Source organism: Harpia harpyja, chromosome Z (assembly GCF_026419915.1).
Source record: "Harpia harpyja isolate bHarHar1 chromosome Z, bHarHar1 primary haplotype, whole genome shotgun sequence".
Lineage (NCBI taxonomy): Eukaryota > Metazoa > Chordata > Aves > Accipitriformes > Accipitridae > Harpia > Harpia harpyja.
Window position 1 is genome coordinate 81,659,549 of NC_068969.1, and position 23,064 is coordinate 81,682,612.

General features: G+C 47.5%; 1 protein-coding gene and 1 long non-coding RNA gene across 8 annotated transcripts in view; one reads left to right on the plus strand and one right to left on the minus strand.

Moving 5' to 3' along the window:
• Positions 1–23,064, plus strand: part of NFIB (nuclear factor I B) — a 279,147-nt gene that overhangs the window by 67,912 nt on the left and 188,171 nt on the right. The window lies entirely within an intron of this gene.
• LOC128136339 (uncharacterized) lies at positions 11,479–14,591 on the minus strand. Its single transcript, XR_008233332.1, has 3 exons — positions 14,165–14,591; positions 13,195–13,355; positions 11,479–11,837 (listed from the first exon to the last, which is right to left on the minus strand). It is a non-coding gene; the product is annotated as an uncharacterized LOC128136339 (long non-coding RNA).

Consider the following 23,064-nt stretch of genomic DNA (forward strand, 5'->3'; position numbering starts at 1 on the left):
GTTCTTGCTGGCTGGCCATGAGAAGCTGAAAAATCCTTGACTTGGTATAAACACCACTTAGCAACAACTGAAACATCAGTGTGTTATCACAATTATTCTCATCCTAGATCCAAACCATAACACTATACCAGCTACTAGAAAGAAAATTAACCCTGTCCCAGCCAAAACCAGGACATCTGGTCCAAGCCCCCGCTCAAGCAAAGACACCTAGAGCAGATTGTCCAGGACTATGTCCAGAAGGCTTTTGAATATCTCCAAGGATGGAGACGCCACCACCTCTCTGGGCAACCTGTGCCAGTCCTCTGTCACCCTCACAGTGAAAAGGTGTTTTCTGATGCTCAGAGGGAACCTGCTGTGTTTCAGTTTTTGCCCATTGCCTCTGGTCCTGTCACTGGGCACAACTGGAAAGAGCCTGGCTGCATCTTCTTTACATGCTGCTTTCAGGTATTTATATACATTGATAAGATCCCCACAGAGCCTTCTCCTGCATGGATGAGACTGGACTGGCCACTGCTTCCTTCTTCATGCTGTATCTCTACTAAGTTAAGGAGAAACTATCCCTCAATGTGTTTGCTTATGCAGAGAAAGAGCACAGCTCATCTACGAACAGGACATGCCTTTTAATGCATCGGAGCAGCAATACTATAGACATCCTGAAGCCAGATACTTCCACTGTGGTTTTTAGGAAATGTTTTCACTGACAGCATTAGATGGGGGAAGTCCTAGTAAAATATTGCCATATCTGCTATTGGAGTTTTTTTGTGGTGTCCACCAGGCAACCTATCACCAGAATTAGGTAAATCAGAGCTGGCTTTTGTAACTCTAAAGCAGTTTTTACTGCCACCACTGAAAAGGCACTAAAGTTAATGCAGGACACATCCCAGAACAGCCTGGGGTTAGGACAGCTGCAGTGAAGGATGGTGAAGTGATAATCTGTTGGAAGTAGGCATTTCTCATGTGTAGTGAGATGCTTCCTTTATCAGATCTAGCATTAGCATGCTATGACCAGCCTTTCTCTCAGTTGATTGATGATTATAACCCAAAAAGCGGACTCAAAGGAATAACATTTTAGGGAAGCAAAGAAAGTAACAAATTTCAGCATGTGCTTGGATACAGTTCCCTAAGAGTCTGGAAGCTAGAAAAGTTTGCTTTTTATTCACAATCAAAAGATTCATAATCAAAAAATTTCAAGCAAAAGATTGCTTTAAACACTTCTAGCCCCAGACTGATTCCTGCACAATGTCACAGGTATCCAACAACAGGTTTCATAATGGTGATCACTACCTTATAAGCCTGGCAGTCCAGAAAGTTATCCACCTACCATATAGTTCATCTATACTGTCTCTGTGTCACCATCTGGCTAGTATCCTCTTGTCTACATAGGATGTTATAGAAGGCAATCTAGTTGGTCAGGTATGATTTGTCCTTGCTAAATCCATGCTTCCAATCACTTTATTCTCCTTCAGTCATCTGGACATGGCTTCCAGGAGGATCGCTTCATAATCTTACCATGGGCTGAGGTGAGGCTGACTAGCCTGCCATTCCCTAGACCCACCTTCTTGCCCTTTTTGAACAAGGCTGTGCATCATTTACCTTTTTCAAGTCATCAGAAACCTCTCTGAAACACCATGACACTCTGAAGATGGTACAGAATGTCTCACAGGGATATCAGCCAGTTCCCACAACAACCTGAGATGCATTCAGTCTGGTCCCATGGACTTGTGTGTCCTGCTTAAGTACTCCTTAACTCAATCCTCCTCTACTCTGACTAATGCTTAATTCCTCAAGGCCTTGATAGTAGGCTTAGGGACCTAGGAGACCTAAAGAAAAACACAGCCAGTAAAAATCAAAGCAAAGAAGTCACTGGGTGTCAGCTTTTTCCATAGAAGCCCTTATTGCTGCTCTTCACATCCCTTGATAATATCAAGTCCCACTAAGTTTGGGCTTTCCTAACTCCATCCTTTTTGTACCTCAGTAAGCTCTTAGAGCTTTGGCCTGTATTGCATAACTCCTAGCAAAGAGACCTGTACGTTATTTCTGACCCTGCTTTTGGCTGACCCGTTCTTCCTTTCATGCTGGTAATACACAAAGGTGAACCAAACTATTCAGTACACTGTTCCAGGGTCCAAGGCTACTGCTCAATGTCTTTCAATCCATCCTACATTGCACCTCGCATCAACTGCACTTGTCTGCTGAATCAGAACTTACGTAATAAAAATTCATATTCCTGTACCTCAAAGAAACATGATTTGACAGAATTCAAAGAAACTCTGAAACAGTAAACATGATTAATAATTAAAATAATGAAATAATAAACATGATTCCCTCCATTTTATGTTCTGTGTTATGCAGCTGAGCAAGAGCCATTCTACAATGCTGCTCCATCAGCAGCAACACAAAGTCTCTACAGGCCTACTGAAAAGTCATTTATAATTCACCGTTCCAGCTGTAGGTGGCACTGCATAATACTATGCATGTTTTTTGCTTCTGCATTCAGATTTCTTCTTTTCTAGGTAGTATGGATAGCCTCTGACCTTTTCATAACTCGTGCCTGTGATAGGCAGCTGAGGATGTTTGTTTGAGAATGTAATGAAACAACACTCGAGCAGAGGATTTTTCAAAGTTATGGAAAGTTCTGTTTGAAACATACTAGGCCTTGTTAGGTGAATATATTTTTCCAACAAAATCTGATGTAGAAAATTCGATGGGTTCCTTTCAACAAGCAAATATGGGACATGGAGAAATAAGTGTAGTATGCCAGCTAAGGCACACTCAGCAGGAACCCAGAAATCCCATAACTGCTTGAAATCCATCTCCTGCTCCAGTGTCATACATGGGAACACGCACATTGCCTTCATTTTTGGAGCTTCAGGGATAGTCTTCTCTTTGAGATTTTTAACCCCTTTTAAATTCTGTTTCTGATGTACATAAAGTAAAAGACTGACAGTAGTTTTCCTATTGTCAGCTCAGAACAGAAGCGGTCTGTAACCGATAGGTCTTTGTGTCCTTACCCAGATGTTCCTGCCTGATTTTGATGTAAAACGTATAGAAATCTGCTACGCATGTTACCACCACTTTTCTATGTGCTCAGTCAAAAAAACCATAGATGAGGAACATTTAGAACAAGCTTTTCAATGAAGCCTATTTTCTCTCTACATACTGAATACCGTAAATGCTGGATCTGGAAACTATTACAACATTTTTAGAAGCTGAAAAGTAATCATAATGAGATCTTGCAAACAATGCATTCTATTCTCCCTCTGACATACAAAAGGATTTACGGACATACTATTGCCTGTGCATCCCAAGAAAACTCCCTTGTGCATCAGCACAATAGGACACAAATATCCACTGAGTTCTTCCACAATTACAGTGCTAGTTTCACCCATTTATGTTTTTTTATTATTATTCTAACAGTAGATGGCAACATTTAGTTGAAACTTGGCAAACCTTTGTGAGCTTTACAGAGTCATTTCAGTTCTGATTTTACTCACGAAACTTAGAGAAACAGAAAAATAACATATAGCAGCATATAATTAGAAACTGTAAATTAACTAAATTGTTTAATTATCTATATAAATTAATATAGCAATTACCTTATTTTCTTCCAAATTCCAGCTTGCCCAGGATAGTTTTTGACTCAAAGCCAGCTGTGCTCTGACAGTCTGTCTGTCGATTTGGAAAAATGTCAATGCCCTAAGGGTTAAGCTTTCCTTATACAAAATTATAACTGGAGAAAAGCAGTGGTTAATTTCTTACAGGGTTATCAATAAAGCTTTTTCTGAACTGCACAGCTTGGATTCAGATCTACACTGCCAGCATTTCAGGACATTTGGATCAAGATTTTCAGTGAAGGCACTTACATTTCTCCGACTTTTACCATACCTGTTTCCTCTGATAGGTGTTCAGTGAATATTCCTATTTAAGGCTGAAGTTAATGAGAATTCTGCTGTTGACTTGATGGAAACAGGAATGTGCCCTGTAACACTAAAGGATAGAACTGCTCTCAGTTATTAAGATCACAGTAAAACTGAAATCTCTTAACACTTCAGAGCTTGTCTTGTAGCAGACGTCTGCATGCCTCAGGTGCAGGCTCAGGCGTAAGGTGAAGCAGTATGTCTCCACTCAACCAAGATGGGCAAGTATCCACATCCTGGGCTGTATTCTAGTCTTTGGATACACACTGAAAGTACTTGTGTAACGTCGGGCCTTGGCAGAGGAGGTCAAGGGTTTAGGAAAGGAAATGCCAGCTGCTTGGAGCTCTCTAGATATACTAGTCAAAGTAAGACGCTGTGTGTGTTCAAATACAATAGGCAGTACTGCCTGAACTAAAGACTTGCCTCATAGAACTGTTGAAGCAAAATATTTTCTTCAAGTTTTAATTCTTTTAAATATTAAATACAGACCTTTGCGTAACATCTCTGTGTGTGATTCCTTGTCTGGATCTGCCTTGAAATCTTGGGCTTCAGCTTCTCAACAACAAGGAAGACCATATAGTCAAGGAACATTCACCAAATTCTTCTGTTTAAATTACAGTGAAAGTAAAAAGCAGATCAGCAGGTATCTTAACGTGCATGGCTTTGCGAAGCCCTCTGACCAAGGCACTGTATTCTCCATGGATAGTGCATCAATCACTCAGAAAGACTAGGGCATTATTCCTGGCTTTTAGAAGCACAGCCTGGGCCTTGTGCTGTTGCGCAGACAAGTACAGAAAGAATGTCATTTGAGAGGGAGAGCGGGAGCTGAGTGAAGAGAGGGGGCCCTTGTACGGGGAAGAGAGAAGAAAAGAGAAAGGAAGAAGGCCCAGACGCTGGAAAGCAAGATGCCTTTTAAGCTGCCAAGGGTTTAACAAAAGCAATCATGAGGTTATTCAAGAGGGAGTGAGCTCTTATCATAAATACACAGATGATTTCATGGGCATGCTCTGGATCTCACCACACTTCTATGTGTATCCTATTAAGTGGTGTTTGGTCTCTGACTTTTTCATGTAGAAGGATCCCTCCTGCAGAACTTCACGGGAGGATGCACATTCCACAGGGCATTTATGTGGATCTGGAAGAGTTCAGCAAATGTCCTGTGTATCTATAGCTACTGCACTTTTTTTCTGATAATGGAATGAAAGATAGATAGAATATTAAAAAATTCAGTGTTCTGGAATTGTAAAATCTAGTAAATGTAGGACAGCCCTTGTATTCTTCAGATACACTGAGATTAAGTTATCTCTAAAGAGGTGTTTAATCAGAGGAAGAGAGAAGCATCTAGAGGTAGAGGTAAATAGGTTAAGATTATATGCCGCCCTCTGTGCTTTGATTGTGACTGCAGAATTCCTTTGAATTCATCTCCCTGCACGGAAATCCAGTGCAGCTGCCTGAAAAACATTTGACTGTGGAGTGAGCGAGAATAGGAAGCTGCTAAAACTTTGGCTGGCTGCTAGGACCAGTTTTGAATCAAGAGCAGGAGAATGTCCCAGCACAAAAAACATGGAGGTTTAAAAGTTGAAAAGCGAGACAAATCAGGAGATTCAGGGTCACTCACCTTACGATAAAAAGTTGCATTATGTTTACAAAATGTTATGCCAATGTAGATTTCTATTTACAAAATAAAGAAGTCTGTAGGTGATTGAATGATCCTGGAAGGAGTTAGTCAGGAAGCACAGGCACACATTTTCAGTAATCTCTCCTAAAACAACAATACATTTAGGCAGTAATTGCCTACTAACAGTGTGCGCCATTTGATGAGGCTGGAGGACACAAACATAGCCAACCCAAGAGGTTAAAGGGGGGTGGGGAGGGCAGGGGGGTGGGGTGTGAAGCATAACTTTTCATACACTGCAGCTTGAAAATAACATGGGTAAAAGAGGGCCTCTGATTTGGTGCTGTCTTTTCTGGAATGTACAGTGCAACTGGATCTAAATTTTGGGAGAGTGCCCAGTTTCAGATGTCTAAAACCTCTGTTGAAAGCAGTGGAGACTATACACTGCTAGAGTTTTATGTATGCAACTGCAGATTGATTGCCTAATGGCAGTGGTGAGCTTTGATCATGAGTGTCTGGAGAGAGAAGTCTCAGTAGGCCCCCTTTTCCTCTTTTTTCCCCTTTACTCTTCTAATTCTACTGTTTTTCTATGTTCCCCCCCCCGCCTCGTATTTACTACAAGACTTTCACCGACACCTGAGATACAAAAGTTCCTCTCCCCACACATTTCTTTAACAGCTTGCTTGTTGAGGACTGTGCAAGAGGAGTTAACTGAAGAAGGTGCAAGGGTATGCAACTGCTCTAACACTTTGTCTATTTTGGTCTTTATGGGTGAGAGAAACAGATGAAGATAATTTCCTCTCATTCTCTGTTTCTTATTAGTAAATCATGAAGAATTCTTAGGTACTGAACATCCAAGCAGGATCATCATCTGTATGCAAGGGAAAATTCTTTCCTTACAGTTTGGTCAATGTGTGAGTCAGAGTCGCATAAAAGATGTAATAAGCTGCTTCTGCTCGCAATTAGAGGTTTTGTTCTGATGGCAAATTAAAATTTAAGTCCAGTAGAATTAGGTGTGAAATCTTGCAGATTCCCAGCTAACCGTATATTGTGATTCCACTTGGCAGCTAATAGGACTCAGAAAATTGCTTTTATTGGCCCCTACTTTCCATTTTATGTACACTTATGGAATTGTACAAAATAACAGCAAACTGCCACGAATATACCGTTGGTCTATATTCATTGCTTACTTCCTTCCCTTAACGAAAAGAAGGGCAGTGCATCAATTTTTATACCTTTTTACTAAAAAAAGAGTAGCACTCTTAATACTTATATACCTAACAGATGGCATGAAATGACAAAGAAATACCTGACAGTATAGGCTCTGGTTTTTAGTGAAAAATCTTGCACAGTCAAATAATTAAAACATTTTTTAAATCGTGCTTGCCCTAAAATCAGCCTGTTCATTTTTCTTTATAACTGCAGTTATGGGGAATCATCTCAGAAGCTTCCAACTCTGCTACAAAGACAGATGTTAGAACGATCCCCTCCTGCTCAGTATCAGCTGTTCAGCAGAGCTTGCCTGAGGAATAAAGGACCAGTTACCTCCTAATTCTGGCTGCCTTTCCAGGAATGATACAGGGAATTTTTTAATAACAAAGGTACCTTCTTTGTTCTGGGGGTCAGCAAGAAAGCCTCTGGCAAATGCAGATTCAGCTCACCATCAATAGAACTTGCTGTGGCTTCTTGCTCTTAAAGTTTACTTACAAGCCAATCATACAACCAGTATAATTTTTATGAAGGCATGGTGGAGCTCATCACCCTGAGTCCCCCATGAATTCTGCATCTCTCCCTTTCAGGCGTGAGGGATTCACTTATTTGATTAGCAGCAGCAGATCAGGCCACTTGAGAAAGAATGTAGGTAGCCTCATGGTCTGTTCTGCTGCGGGTGCAGAGTGAGGTAGTGAAGCTGATTTACTGTTCAAAGATAAACAGTCTTGAAGGCTACACCATCACATCGTTTTACTTTTAAGTCAGTGTCCTTGGGTGTGGATGTGAAAAGGATCTAAAGAAATGAAATTGAGAACCCCCAAACAAAGTGAGGATACAGTATCAGCATGCTCTTCAGGGCTGCCATGTGATTTGCTTTAAAGAGGCTTCACAAGGAGTCCCCTAAACATAAAAGCAAGCTATATGGCTGTTTTCCTTTCCTTTGGTCCCTGGGTTACCATTGTGGGAGAGGTTCTTTTCCTCCAGAATCTAAAAGCTTTTTGAGAGGTGAACCGCAAAGCAAAAAATAAAAACGAAACTTGACTTTGCATATTAGGGCCTTGACCGGGGAAGGGAGCAGGAGAACATTCCCTATAAATGAACTCCCATTAAACAAAATCATAAAAGCCCCATAAAAGATTAAGTATAGAAAATAATGTCAGTCCAAAAATACAGTAACAAAACACGGTAAATCATTCTTGGAGGGAACCCGTTTCATTTTCATGAATTAGGATGACCTCTGCATACTTCACCAAAGTTCTTATTTTACCACTCCTGAGCTCATAAAAGAGGGTATATTTCATCCCAGGGGTAATGTTAAGATACTGTGAGTTAAGCCCAGAAATATGTGCTGAACATCCCCCCATTACCAGACTGGGTGGAGCCTTGTGCATAGGACTAGGACTTGAGTAACCCTTTCGAAACCTTCCTCCTCTCATGGCCCTCCCTGCTGCCACGCTCTGGTCTGAGGAATTTGTCCTTCTGAAGAGGTGACAGCCTATGTAGCGACTGGGCTTGCTGGAGTCTCTGGGGGAGATCTTCATTCACACTTGATATTGCTTCTTAGGTATTCAACAGTCACCAGCGGACTGGAGGCACCATTACTCATGCGTGGGTCACAAGGGGAAAGAAATTAACCTAGAAAATGTAAGGCAGGCACACCGTGGCCATAAGTAGCACCAGCTCTGAAAAACTACACCAAAAATCTAATTCGGCTTCTCTACCAGCAGGCATCCTAAGAGCCACCTTTGGCCCACCTGTCATTTCCAAACACGTCATTTGTGCCTCAGTTTCCAGAGGTGCAGGACAAATTCCCAGACAGCTACTCTGTCTGGAAATGTTAGGGATGGACATACCCAAATGGCAAGGAAAAAAATGTCATCTCCCTCTCCGCTCCCCATCACCATTAAAATTGTGCTTGAAGCTGGCTCTCCTCAACCTTCCTTTCAAGACAGAACAAATCTAGGTTCTTCATCCTTCCTTATTGGGTGTCTTTTTCTCTTATTCTTGAAGAAGACTCTTTCTTTGCTCATACATACATCAAAACAAAGACTTTGTTTAGACTTCAGTCTAAATTTTGGCTATTCTGTAGTAAGCGGAGAACTGTATTTCATTTCATGACTATGGTAGGAGGTGATGCTCTCTATTTTGGTTGGTTGCACAGCTCTGCCAACCTCATCTGCCTGAAGCAAAGTGGAGATCAGGAGTGGCACGCTCTGCCTCTCGCGGAGGTAATGGCATCCTGGTGCTAGCTTCTCTATTTCATAAAATGGGATGACACTGGCAGCCTGGCTGCCTCTGAAGATTTGGTTGCTTGGCTGAGGTAGACAGTACCAGTGATGACTTACAAACAGCCAACTGACGTTAGATGTGGGCTGGTTAAGAAGTCGAGGGCGGGGGAGTAAAAAGTCCTCAGCGTCCTAAACGATGACACCTCTTCATGATGAGATGGCATTCTGGAGCACGTGGCGCAAGCTTAGGCTGCGAGAAACTGACAGCTCTGTGGAAAATCTGACCGTAAGCATCTCTTCAGGCATCAAACTTGCTGGTAAACCTGCCAGGATGATTCCACAGAATGTTACTTTGCAGTTCGCTTAATGAAGGAGAAGCACGCAGCGATACCAGTAAACGGTTTTAAGCGCTCACCACACCTCAGTAAATTACGAACTGAGGTGAATTCTGGAGCCTTTATACAGACTTGTGTCCGTAAGCATTATTGTGCAGTACTTAGGAGACCCGAAGTAGAACGAGACTTCAATTATTTCAAGCAGGGCACGTAAACTTAGTCGGTATCTTTTACCTTTGCTTCCCTGCCGTAACGTGAGGCCAGCAGCCCCTTCACCTCCAAGGGGTTTGTGTGCGAGTAAACGAAGCCATGTTGGCAGCGCCCTGTGACGAGAAGGTGGATGTGCCCGGCAGAAGCTCTTGGGCAGAGGGTGGGTGTCTCGGGCCGGCGTCGGCATCTGAGGGACGGCACAGGGAGACGCTGACAGTGGGAGTGTGGCCAGCTGGTGGTCACCACTGACCCACCCGCGGAGCAGGCTGGAGGTGCAGACGGGCGCCCTGTCCCCCAGCGATGGAGAAGGAGGGCCCTCCTCGCCCCCGGAACCGCCACAACGCTCCCCTGGGGAGGCGCCGCGGCCGGGGCGGGCGACGGCGGCAAGCTGGGCCCCACGCCCGGGAGGCCGGAGCCAGAGCCGCAACCGAGGAGGGCAGACAGGCGGGGCGGGCCCCACACCCCGGAGGCCGAGCCCCGCGGCGGGGAGGGCAGCGCCACCGCCCGACTTGGGGCCGAGCCCCACAGCCAGCAGCCGAGCCCCGCTCCGCGAGCGGGCGGCCGGCGGTGCCGGCGGTGGCCCCGGGGAAGCGGCGGCCTGCCGCAAGGGCGGGAGCGCTGCTCTCCTCGGCCCGGTGGCGGGGAGAGGCTCTGGCCGAGTTAGAGATGAAAGCCTCGGGCGCGCGAAAAACGATGCCGGCCGAGGACGGGCCGGCGGTCACCGCGGGGCGCGGGGCGGGGGGAGGCGGCAGCTGGGGTTTGGGCTGGGGGCGAGGAGGGCTGCCGTGCGGACCCCCGCCCGCCAGCGGCGGAGGCACGGCTGGAAAACCGCAGCCGCTCTTCCACCGGCTTCGTCAGCGGAGTTTTTAAATCCGTCTGCGTTTCAGAATAAATGAGTAAAAGCCGGGAAATGGTGGGTGAAGGGGCAGGGAAGGCTGTGCCGCTGCTCTGCCGAGAGCCGCCGGCGCGGAGGGCCGGGCCGGGCCGGGCCGCGCTGCGCTGCCCGCGGTGCCGGGGATAGCGGCGGGCGGGAGGCGAAGGGCATGGCCCGGGCAGGTGCAGAGGCAGCGGGGCAGGCCGGCCGCGGTAGCCGCGGAAATCCCGCCGGCCGGAGTCGGCGGGAGGTGCTCGGGAGGTCTGTCAGCGGAGGCCGTGGCTGCGCGGAAAGGTGGTCGCGGGGGGGGCACAACCCGGCCGCCTCCGCCCCGGTAATCCGGCAACAAAGTTGAAAGGGAGCTTCCCCCGCGCGCCCGCGGCGAACAAAAGAGGCGCGTCCCCCCGCACCCCCAAACTGTGCCTCGCGTCGTGTTCGTGGGCTCCCCGCTTTGTCTTTAGCCTCTTCGGGGGGGGGGGGGGTGTCCTCTCCGCCGCGCGAGGCTGGGGACGCATTTGCGAGGCGTGTCCCGCCGGCCGCCTTTTTGGGTACCCCCGCGCTGCTGCGGGTGGCAGCCCGCCGTCCGCGCCAGCCCTTCTGCGCGGGTGGAGCCGGCGACACGAAGAGGAAGCGCCTGACTTGAGGAGCAATGTCAGTATTGCACGCCGGCTTTGTAAGTTTTCCCCACCTGTCAAGGAGTGTTTCTTGTTATTATTCTTCAAGAACCGGGGAGAAGCAACGAAGACGCACTGCGAATACAGAGGAATCTAGAGACTCTAATGTTCGAGTGGGCTCGGTAGGAACATACGAAAAGGTTACTGCCCGGTAGGAATAGGTATTGAATTGATGGATGCGCATATACAGGGAAAAAAAACAAACCCAAAACCAAACAAAAAAACCCACCCCACCCCACCCCCAGCCCTTCTTTTATTTCTCTGTGCAACTTCGGAGGGCTAGTGCTGAAATTAGGGTAAGTGGGAAACAATGGCATAATTACAAGCCAAAAAAAAAGGGGGGGGAAGAAAAAGACAACGGTTGAAAAAGACGGGGGGTTAGCAGCACACAAAACATCACGAAGACGGTAGGCTTGTTAGACGCAGGGAATGTTTATCTGGGTGGCTGCTCACTGAGTTTCTTCATAACAAACAGTATTTTTATAACAAAAGCCGTTACTGCTCCTTGTCATAACAATAATCAGTATACGAGTAGGATTTTGCCCCTCTCTCGTGCATAATGATCGTGTTCTGTTGCTGAGAATGTAATGATTTGGAGCTGGAAAACTCGGATTTTCATCTTTTCTAGACGCTCCCCTTACACGCATCTCGACGTCTCTGTGCAAAGAAGACTAGTTTGCACTTATTTTATTCATTTGACTCCGTTCCATCGCTGGCCCCTGGCCACGGAGGGCACCGTACATGAGGATACTCTTGGCGGTAACAGAAAACCCTGTGAAGAAGATCGCAGTGATCAGGCGCTTAATTCAGTGCAGTGCTTTTGCTAATGTGTGCGGGTGTCCAGGCGCAAGTGGCATGAGACCTTTCCAAATTTACAGCCACGAAGTTTAAAACTCTTGTTATCATTTCTACACCTCAGACTGTATCTATGCATACATATAAAAGCGTATGGCATTGTAATGTCAAAGGTGCTAGTTTTTAAAGTCTGAATTAGTGTAATTCACTCTTTAGGAGGCATCACTTGACAGAAGTGGATTTCTCCCTTTCCCTTCCTACCTACTTTCTCGTGTCCCTTCATAGGGCTATTTGCATTTATGTTGGACCGCTTGTAGCTAAGTAAGCACACAGAGACACGTTTTTAAAATGGACACAGCACTAGTGTCAGCTGGAAGCTCTCCGACAATGCGGGGGGGGGGGCGGGCGGGGGGGCGGTATTTAAACGCACTTCAAAGTGCTCTGTTACCGAAACAGTAGCTGCAGAACTACAGCTGGGTAGGGGGAGCGGGGCTATTTAAATGATCTTAGCATCGGAGCCGCATTTTTAGTGCTGTTTATGAAGTGCATATGGAACTCCCCAAAACTGTTCAGCAAGTGCCGACAAAATGTATTTATCGAGGGGAGGAGAAGGCATGGCAATATTTTGATCAGTTCTTACTTATTTTGATAGCTGGGCACACCGTTAGGGTCATTATAAGGGTAGCACTTCCAGTAGATCTATCAGTTTAATATTTCAGGTATTTCCCTGCAACATTTTAGAAACGTTTCTTTACTTAGGCAAATGCTCCCGTCTACTTTGTTGAGAATGATTTGCCAAGCTAAGGGAGCTGTTTCCTCTAACAGGTAGTTTGACAAGGAAAACCGACGGTCTTAAATATCAAAGAGTAGTCAAACCGCAACAAGATTCAAAGCAGGGAGTGTTGGAACATTTTGTTCCAGCGAACGAGCTAAAAATAACAGCCCGCACCCGTGTTGGAAGGGGGTTGATTTGCCCACTTGGAAGGGCCAGTAGGAAATAGAAATTAAATTATTAATGTAATCAAACAGAAAAACCTGCCCGGAGAGTTGAAGGGTGAAAGGGTTTTGTTCTGAAGTGTCAGTGATTTGAACAAGCCCGAGTCCAGAGCCGGGGCTCTGAACGGGATTTGATGGGTTGTTGGGAGCTTTAATCCAATTTTATACCTTCCTCATGGCACATCAGAATGCTTTTGAACAAGGTCATAATAATGCCAAACTGCAGAGCCAAGTGTAATCCTGCTGCTCCAGCCGTTCTGCCGCTCGAAGCCAAACCTGAAAGTCTCATTTTCAGCCCAAAAGCAAGCTCCTTCCACAGCTTCACGGTTCTTGCTTACCTGCAGGACAGGCTTTCTAAAGATGTCAGAACCTGCTTTGACGTCCATTTCGGAGACCAGGGGCTAAATGTGGTGCGCGTCAATAAGGAAGTGCTTAACAACACGACAATTACCCCATCCACGTTACTGAGATACTTGGTTAGAGACTTTCACCATCCACGCTGCAGGAAAAGAGAGCTGCTTTACTTGCAGACCGTAGGGGAAAATAAAAACAGGCAGCAGAACAACAGCAGCAAACCCGCGAACATCCACGTTTTTAATCCCCCAGCCACTTTTTTCTGCAGGCAGCGAAGGCTCTCCCCTTTTCCCACAAACGCGTTTCCCGATCGCTGTGACTTCCCGATTCTCGTGAGCCGCGTGGGGTTTGTTTTCGGGTTGGATTGTTTAACGCACAACAGAGACGTCGCAGGAAAAATAACCCCCGGCAGCCCAGCGGAGCGCTGCTCTTCCCCGGCAACCCCGCACAGCCTCCCACCGCCGCGGAGAGCCCCGCTGCCCCGGGGCTCGCTGCCGGCCTGCCCCGGCGGCCCCGAGCGCCGCGGCTGCCGCGGCAGCCCTCCAGTATCCCCGCTCAGCGCCGCCGTCCCGCCGCCCCCGGGCCCCTCCCCGGCCGACCCCCGGGGTTCTCCGCCGAGCCCTGGCTCGTGCTCGGCCCCCCAGCTGCCGCCCGCCGCCGCCGGGCGGGTCGCCGCTGCGGCTTTCCAGCCTCCCCGGCTGGGGCGGGCGGCAGCCGGTGTCCCCCCTCGTACGCACTTTGTTTTCACCTGGTCCGACAGCACAGGTTCTCGCAAACACCGCGTCGTCCCCCCCCCCGCGCCAGACACAAACACAAGCTCTCCCCCGCTCGGCCCCTCTGAGCCCCCCACACTCCCCCCGGGATGGGGCGGCCGTCCCGACCTTCCCCTACCCCGGAGGCAAGAGGCTTTCCTCTCCCCACCCAGCGAGCCGGGGCTGGACCTTCCCCCGTTACCTCTCTCTCGTCCACCCAGAGCAGATGGGGGTCCCGCACCCCCGGCCGCCTGCCCCTGCCTCCCTCCGGGTCCCGTCTGCGGGACCTCCAGCTCTCTTCCCCTTCTGTCCTCCTGTTTGTCTGCCCGCCTGCCTGCCTCCTTTTTATTTTCCCTGCCAGTGACTTAAGCCCAAGCCAAAGGAGGCACAAGGAAAAATGCAGCCGTGCGCTCCAGGTCTATAATTACAGCTCAGAGCGAGCGCCCGAAAGTTTGGAAGGAGAGAAAGGAAGAAGGCAGCGCACGGAGACAAAAGCTAAGGACCGCTCCGCTGCTGCCGATGCTCCGGCTCTGCTCGGGTTTCGTGGCGGCGGACCGAGCCCCTTTACTGTTTGTTTGGGTGGGCTGTTTTCGGCGGCAGGGTGGCAGCGGGAGAAGGTTCGGCGCGCTCATCATTTCAGGCTTAAATACGTGAATTTTAGCGAAAAATCAGCCAACTTCGCAGCTGCTATTGCGAGTGGAAACTTTCCTAACGCGGCTGAAGCCGCTAGTGGAGGGTGGGGGTTTTGGTTTGGTTTTTTTTTTTTTTTTTTTTTGCAGCTGGTGAAACCTAAGGGGCTGAACGTTTCCATATCCTTTCTGTCCGTGGTTTGTGTGTCCGTCGGCTCTTCTTCTTCAGGGAGAGAAAAAGCAGCAGTCGGCTCTTCAAAGGGCGGGGTAGCGGCGCCCCTGCCTCTTCTGTGTCACTGTCCTCGAAAGAGTATCTCCTTCGGGACACTCGTAAGCGGGGCTGCGGTCCGCCGTAAAAGTAACACGGGGCTGTCAGAGAGGAAATGGCCAACATGGCCAACATGTGTCTCCTGTATCCTAAGTATATATTCATGTTAACAGCTTTCTTCTTCATCCTGCGCAAGCAATTGGTATCGGACTGAAGGTATTGCTCTTCCTTAGGACAGAGCAAAACCCGGTTGTACTATGCTCAGAATAACAACAACAATAACAGCCACGAAAGAGTCAAGAAAATGTGCATACGCTGGGTGAAACGGGGAGAAACCGACCCATTTTTGGAGTCGTCTGTTTGGGAGATTGGGGTTGCGGGGAGGAAGCAGATGTAGAGCTAGGAAACGAAGCTGGCGAGCGGAGAAAGTGACTTCCAGTGCGCAGGCAGCCTCTGAAAGCGCAAGGAGGGACAAGCCAAACTGCTCTGCAGCGAGGGTGCCAACTGGAAGCAGTCAGAAGCCGCAAAACGCAGTGCGGAAAGATGCTGCCGGCAGCGCCCGCCCGCCGTGCCTCCCGCCGCCCCCCGGGACCGGCGGCCCCTGCCCCGCCGGCTGCCTCTGCCCCTCTGCCTCTGCCCCTCTGCGGCTGGATGGGAGGGAGGGACCCTCACCCCCCGGGAGAGCGAAATAATCGGCGGCGGCTGTCAGACAGCAGTAAAAGGGGCTGAGGGAATAAGGGCTGAGACGCAGAAGGAGACAGAAGGAGTCAATCGGCAGGAACAAACAGACGGCAGCTCCGCGCTGAAGCCTTGCAGGAGTTAGCGCTTGCTTTGCACGCCGAGCGCTAGGCAGAGGGAGATATCCCCCCGCTGAAGGGCTCTGCAGGCTGCAGGCTTCAGAGGAGCTGTTTTGGGGACCCTGCTACATCTCACACGGTTGCGGGAGGCAGCTTTATCGTGCGCTGCTACAAAAGGGGGGGCGGGGGGGGGGGGGCTGGAGGTTCCTGCTTGTGGCCCTGCCCCATCCCCCTGTCACCCAAGGAGGAAGGGTTGAATCGGCTTGCCAGGCTTCGAGGTCCTTGTTAGTTTAGGGGTGGTGAGAGCTGTCCACGGGGATTATTTTTGGATTGGGGAAAGGATGAGGAGAGAGAAATCACGTTTCTGGTTTATCGTGGAAAACGTCTGAAGAAGTAACAGCACTGTGCGGTTTTTGTGGCAGCGGGGCTGTGGAGCCATCCCCAGTAATGCCTCCCTGGGCTAGCTCTCGCCACGCTTGGCATTTCACACGTGTAACACTTGGAGCGGAGGCTTCCCCCCACACGCACACGGCTGCCACCAGGCCACCACAGCTCTATTGATGACAGATTTCTAGTAACTGCCGAGTTACTTCCAGGGGATGGATCGCATCGCCAGCCATCACAGCCCATCGCCCCGGGGGTGAGCAGGGAGCGAGCTGGGGGCGGCCAGGGAGCTGCACACAGATGGAGGTGAGACACCCCACCGACGTGGGCGCAGGGGCAGCGAGGTGCGGCTCGTTAGCTGCACCCTCAGCTGGCGTTCCCCCGCGCTGGGGCCAGGCTGCGAGCCCTCCAGGAGCAGCTTGCAGCCAGGGCTCGGTGTACTGAAAGCCTCCGCTATTGCTGCAGACTCCAGGCAGCGTGTGCCAATCCCCTTGGCTTGGCAACATTATTTTTGGCTGCGCCTCCCTCCCACAGTGTAGGAATTACAATAAAATTAAAACAAACAGAAAAAAAAAGAAGGAAAAAAAAGAAAAAAAAATAAGATGCTGAGCGAGTGCTCCCGGCAGGGGAAGGAGAGGAGCCCATGGGTGCCACGTGTCTGCCCCCCCATGCCATTTGGTGGTCGCTTCCTTTCCAGCCGTGGCACCTCTGCCTGCCCGCTGTGGGGTGGCAGGTGTGGGGTGAGAGGAGGCAGCATGGCAATGTGGCCCCGTGCCGGCTGCCGTGGGGTCTTCCCCACCGCGGTTGCTGGCCCTGGCACCCCCCGGGGCTAAAGGGGGTGGCCACCCCTCTGGTCCATGCCATGGGGGCAGCAACCTGCCCCAGGCCCCCGGGGCAGCTGCTGGGGATGGGCTTAGGACCACCGTGGTCTGGACTGCAATTTGGGTATGGTAGACCTCTCTGTGCGGGCACTGCTGCCTTAGGGATGATGGTGGGTCCTGCTGGCGTGACCTGGCCTTAGTCTTCACCCCGCCTCCAGGGAGAGGCGTTAGGGTGCGCTGCTGCTTTGCTGTTGCAGGTGGAGCCTGAATTCTGATGTTGTCCATTCCACTACTACAGTTCGGCCTTAAAAACGGAGTAGTAATGAAAAAAAAGACATTTAAACAAATCCTATTCCTGAATTGAGGCCATGAGATTTTTAGGCACAACGCATCCCAGAAACAAAGAAGCCTGTGCTTTCCCAGAAAACTTTATCTGTCAAAACTTCACAGAAAACACGAGAGGATGTGGTTTAGGGAGGGAAAGCAAATCCATTAGGGAAAAAAGAAACCCCTTTCACTGGTGCAGAAGAAAACACCACATAACTTTGTAACAGGAAAGCACTGCTCGATTATGTTTTTTCCTCTAATCTACCAACCTACGTTTCCACCTCTATACAGAAAGCATGAATATATGCATTTTTGTAAAATACATTCTTTACCGAAAAATGGGTAGTATTTCTACTTACAGGCTTTGGAGCGGCTCTTGTATTATTTTCCTTCACATGCTGTAAAGTCTGATAGACCTTTCCCCATGCCCTTTACACACCTTCCTGCTGCTTCAGCTCCTCCTACTTCCAACATATTTTCCTTTCTCTGGCTCAGTATGAAGCAGAAGGAAGACAGGGAGGGCTAATGATAGAGATGATGGGGGTTGGGGCTGGGAGGGTAAAGAAAGAGGTGGAACTTTCTTTGCTTTTGTTTTGCCTTAGCAATCAGTACCACCCTTGTACCAAAGCTTGCCTTTGCTCATCCTATTCAGACAGAGCTGCTCTTGGCCTAGACTGACCTCCTGCTGCTGGCAGTCACATCTTCCTCTGACTTTCTCTACTTCCTCTACTCAAGAGCTGAGAGCTGTCCTGCTCCGTCACTTGCTTGTGTTAATGCATATTGTATTGCAAAACATATTACTTCATTAATCAGTTCAGCTGGTTAACAGAAAGATTAATAGTCTTATGTTATTAACTCGAGTGCATGTGTCTCTATATTCAGGGTATTCAAAGAACTACAGGGTATGATTAAGCTACAGAGAAGTTCCATTATAACCTTGTTTTCCATATGTTCAAAGCGTTCTGAAAATGTCACCTTTGGAACTCAAATTTCCTGTGTCTAGTAAAAACTATTAACATGCCAGGAAGTCTTCCTCTGAACGCAGAACCCAGCCTTTCAGAAAATTCACTGTATGTTTAAAGTATGAAGCAGGACTTACATTTTAGCTTAAATACTTCCAAATAAAATTTTTTGCTCTGGATTTACATGTCCTTGAGAGCCATGATTGCTTGTCCAGCTGCTGGTACAGGCAGGATATGGGTTTAATTTTAAAATGGGCTCTGAGAGGCTCACTATATGGAGTGGCTGCTGCCAAAGTCCAAAACCCTCATGCCAGGATTCCCTCAGTGCTGTACTGCAGCTCTCTGGGCCCGTACTGTTCCACTCCTTCCTTCTCATGGCTTAATTCTGTGCAACACAAATTACCTGTGGTCACTTGTGTCTTATACACATGTAACTCTCCTGTCATACAGCTCATTCTATTTTTACATGCTTGTCTCACCTTGGACATGCTGCTGAGGTTAACTAGCTCTTGACAACACCTGGCTGATCAAACGGCTTGGCTACCCCCCGATGTGATCATGGTTTAAAGTTTAATTTTGGTAGGTGCATGGAAAATCAACACTGACAGTAAGGCACGTTCAGAGGTGGAGATGAGAAAGCCTGCTGTGATTTCAGGGTGTGCAATTATAAATCCAGTGAAGAACTGCAACGGCGGCAAAATATGGCAACAACACCCCTTGCTGTGCACCTGTACAGCCATGACTATGGTGAGCTTGAAGGGTGCCTATGACTGCCTCAAATACCTGCTTTTGATGTAAAGTTTTTTTTTTTTTTTAAAGAAAACTGTGACTTTTGGTTTAGCCACTACAGCTTCTTGTTTCTCCAGACAGTGCTCCCTGTAACATTCACGCCAGTACAGCAGTGTAGAGTGATACTCCTAAAACATTGTCTCCAAGTCCAGACTGCAGATCACCAATGCTTGCATGTAGTAAAATCTCCGCCCAAGGCTGAGGAATTTGGCTTCCTTGAGGTTGTCCATTCACAACCTCACATCTTGGGAGAGAGGGAGAGAATAAATTTGACAGTCTCTGCAAAACTCTACCTTAGTCTCCTGTCAATGGCTGCTTAAATTCTCCTCCTTCCCTACACAGGATGCTACTATTTGCCTTTAGCATTTAAAGTTTAAAATATCAACACTCAGTAGGCTTCTTGGCCAGAACAAACTTCCCAGCCCTCTCTCTACCATGGTATGCTTTTCACTCACTGGCTTATGCAGTGACAGGTGGAGTTTTTTACACCTGAGAAAGTTACTTGTCTTCTTACCAGTAATCTCTCCTTACTAACATCCTGGAATGACCCCTCAGGCCATTTTCTCTGACTTCTCTTTCCAGTCAGTCAAGAAACTAATCTGAAATCCCTCCCATAATGCACCGATGAGCTGGGAACCTGGTTGCTAGTAGATAGCATATGGGCCAAAATGTAGGGATAAAGGAAGAGGTCTGTGGTCTTGCCATGTCAGAGAATATAAAGGAGCAATTCTTTTGTTTCTTTAAAGAGAGGACAAATTACCTGCTCTTCATTTTTCCTGGAGGAACTTTCTTCCTCTTAAGCTGGGTCAATAAGCAAACCAGAATCAACAGAGTACAATAAAAGGGTTCATAGATGCATGAAGTACACATCAACTGTGGACAGAAGTTGGATGAACATTTAAGCCAGTGAAGTGAGGAAGAGCAATGACTACAAAAAAAGCAAGCTATTGGAAAAGGAGGAAGGTAAAGTGACTTGTCTTTAGAAAAGCTGAGATACAGCTCTCTGACCAAGACTGGAAGAGCACACAGCAAGGCAGAAGAGAGAAAGGAGCTAAGTGGCTGGTCACTACCACGGTTTCCAAGGCAAGGGTTCACACTCCTAAAGGATAACCACCTCCAATATTTTACTGGTGCCCTCTCCTGCATGCTGTCTTCTCGCACAGCCAGTGCAGTCTCCAGAGAGTACAAGATTTTCAGTTATTCCAGGACTGGAAGTGGGTACTGCTCCCCATTCACTCTGTTCCCACACAGTGCTTTGGTGTGTGGTCAAAGGGGAATAGTGGCCTTCAGAAATCCTTCTCAATCACCAGTGCGACTGTACCACCAGCACTTACTGGCATAGCAAATCTGCATCTTTAAAAATTGTTATTATAAGCAGTTGGAGTGCCTGTAATAGCTCAAAAAATGCTTAAATAACACATTATTCACATTTTTTAAATTTTAATTTTTTTTAGATTTTATTATAAATTGATTAGACAATCTTCACAGGTATTCCCAGGTATGTGAATGCTCAGGAGAGGAGAAGTCAGGAAGACTTTAACACACTCAGTTACCTGGTTGTCAGAAAAGCAGTGGAAAACATATCCATGGGTGCTGGAGGAGTGTGCCATGTCCCATTTTATTTCCATAGCATGACATTTTGTCTTGCACATTACAAGCAATGCAAGGGTGAGTGCAGGGAGTGCTTTTCCTTTAGTTCTTTCCCTGCTTACTGGGCCCTGTCCCACTGATGATGAGCACACTTTCTAGCCACCTGTCTCAGTCTACTGTGCCTTGAAAACTGGTGGAGAGCCTTGGAGGTCCTTTTCCTTGGAGACATTGTGCAGGATACTGCAGAAGGCAAGAGTAGAAATGACACTGGCCACATTTTTATCCAGAAGTGATTTGGTAAGGAGGACTGTCTTTTCTTTAGCCTGCTGAGCTCACACTTCACCATTCTTCTCCAGCTGACAGTCTTCTGCTGGTTGCAGTGATACCACCACGAACACGGCAAGAGGCATTTCTTAAAATGACACACACGTCTTGCCACTATCCATACTCTTGGGAGGGACTAAGATCCCTGCTGTTCAAACTGGTAAACGTCATCTCTGGGACAGCATCATGCTGGTCAGCTTCCTACTCTGCGGGTGACGGAAGCCTGTGTTGTCTTTCACGCTGAGATAGCTAGGTTTTCTCTGTGATCGGCAATGTGCAGGAGCCACAGTGTTAACACTGGTTGCAGAGCAGTTTGTGAAGCCCATTCCCTCAAACTTTAGCTATTATTTTAAGCATAGTAGCAACAGGAAAAAGATCATCAATCATGTAAAAAAATATACCATAAGATCTTCAGCTGTCTTGCTGACACCGTAATGACACAGACCTGTTGAAGTCTGGATGAAAAAGCCACCAGGTGGCAAAATCATCCACTCTGGACGAAAACATCTGCCCTCATGGGCGGATCCTGGAGTTGGGGGCAGGAAAAGTTTGTGGTCAAGCCTCGTGTATATCTTTTTCATGCAGAAATGCTGAATGTCCCAAGACTACATGCTGAGAGGATAGTTTTCTTTTGCACAAGCTGTCACGCTGGTGTGCCTACATAGAGCCCATAGTGACTGCAGCGTGCAATAGGTGTCTGCCAGACTGTCACATCAGCACTCATCAGCAGAAATAAGCTCCACTCCGTTATTTTTTCCTGAAGATCCCAGTGTAATAGTGAGATGTTCACATGAAAATAACCTTTGCTGCCTTCCCTAATCTCTCCTGCATCCTGCTACAAGAACACTAAAGCCACATTCATGAGCGGTTGATCCTGGTCCAGGCTGATGGAACAGGAAAGGACAAAAATGGAAGTGAGAAGCTGGGTTAGCAGGCTAAAAGCCCTTTTTCACACCAGCTTGGGAGGGACAGAGAAGTTCTTCCTCTGACCATTTTGAAACATGCTCTCAAGCTGATGAGTGCTAAAAGCATTGGAAGACATGCTCAGAAATCCTAGCACCAAACCTATCCTAGGACCAATCCCATCACCTAAGTAATTGCAACATAGTTAAGAGTCTGTTACAGGAGTATCGGCCACATGCAGCTCTTCAGGTGCACATTCACATATGGGTTTGGTCAGCTCAGGTAAGCATGCTTGCATCCAGAGCAAGAAATATTCTGCCAAGTCAATTTGGATGCCATAGGACCCATCTAAGAAACAGTGGGGTATGCAAAGTTCAGTGGAAAGAGACCCCCTAACTGGAGCAGGAAGGAGGCTTGGATCTGGTAGATTGGTTTGCAAAAAATAGGAAACCAAAATAATTGTCCTCTAAGGGCCTGCCCTGGCTCCATTTCACAATGTTGTGCAATTTATAAACTTTAAAAAAAAAAAAAAAAAAAAGCCTGCTACAAAAATACAGCTGCTACAAAGTCAGTTAATGTGCTGCTGGTCTGTTCACATAGCTTGGCTAAAAATGCTGCAAGGCAAAAGTAACAACAAAGATGTGCACCCCTTCCCTTCCTGTTCACCTTAACGAGGTGTGAACTCAAAAGGCTCTGTATGCCATTTAAATGCTACCATTAAGCCTCAGCTATTTTTTTTTCTATTAAAAACAATGATGTTACAGTTTCTTAGCAATGCTGTGCATCGAGAGAGGCAAGGGTCCAGGGGAAGAAAATTATACATTGCCATATTACTAAGGTCAGCTGAAGAACTGAAGGCAGTCTGTTGCATGGAACATACAGGAAATCTTCTATCTTTTCAGTGCTTCACTCTGTAATCTCCTAATCTTCCTTTCATTTGTTCTGGTGATGATGTGGTTGTGTGGTGATGTTGTGATAGTGCTTCCAACATATTTTAATAGAAGAACAGGATTAAACAAATAAAAGTACCTAGTATGAGACTATTAACTAAGCAGAAATAGATGGTGTGCATCAGGATTCTGCAGCTGCTTTCCTGGACAAGGAAAGGGAGACTTGCTGCTGGCTAAAATTGTATATGCCATATTTCCTCTCCTGTGTTGCTTTATTATCCAAAGTGAAAAACCTGGTCTGCTGTAATAGGTAACAACTTTGCTACTGCTTGCTGAGGCCTCCAAATTTTAGAAATAATTTTATGAAACCTCCTTGAATTCTCCCTTAAACTAATATGCCAGAGCAGGGCTGGGAATG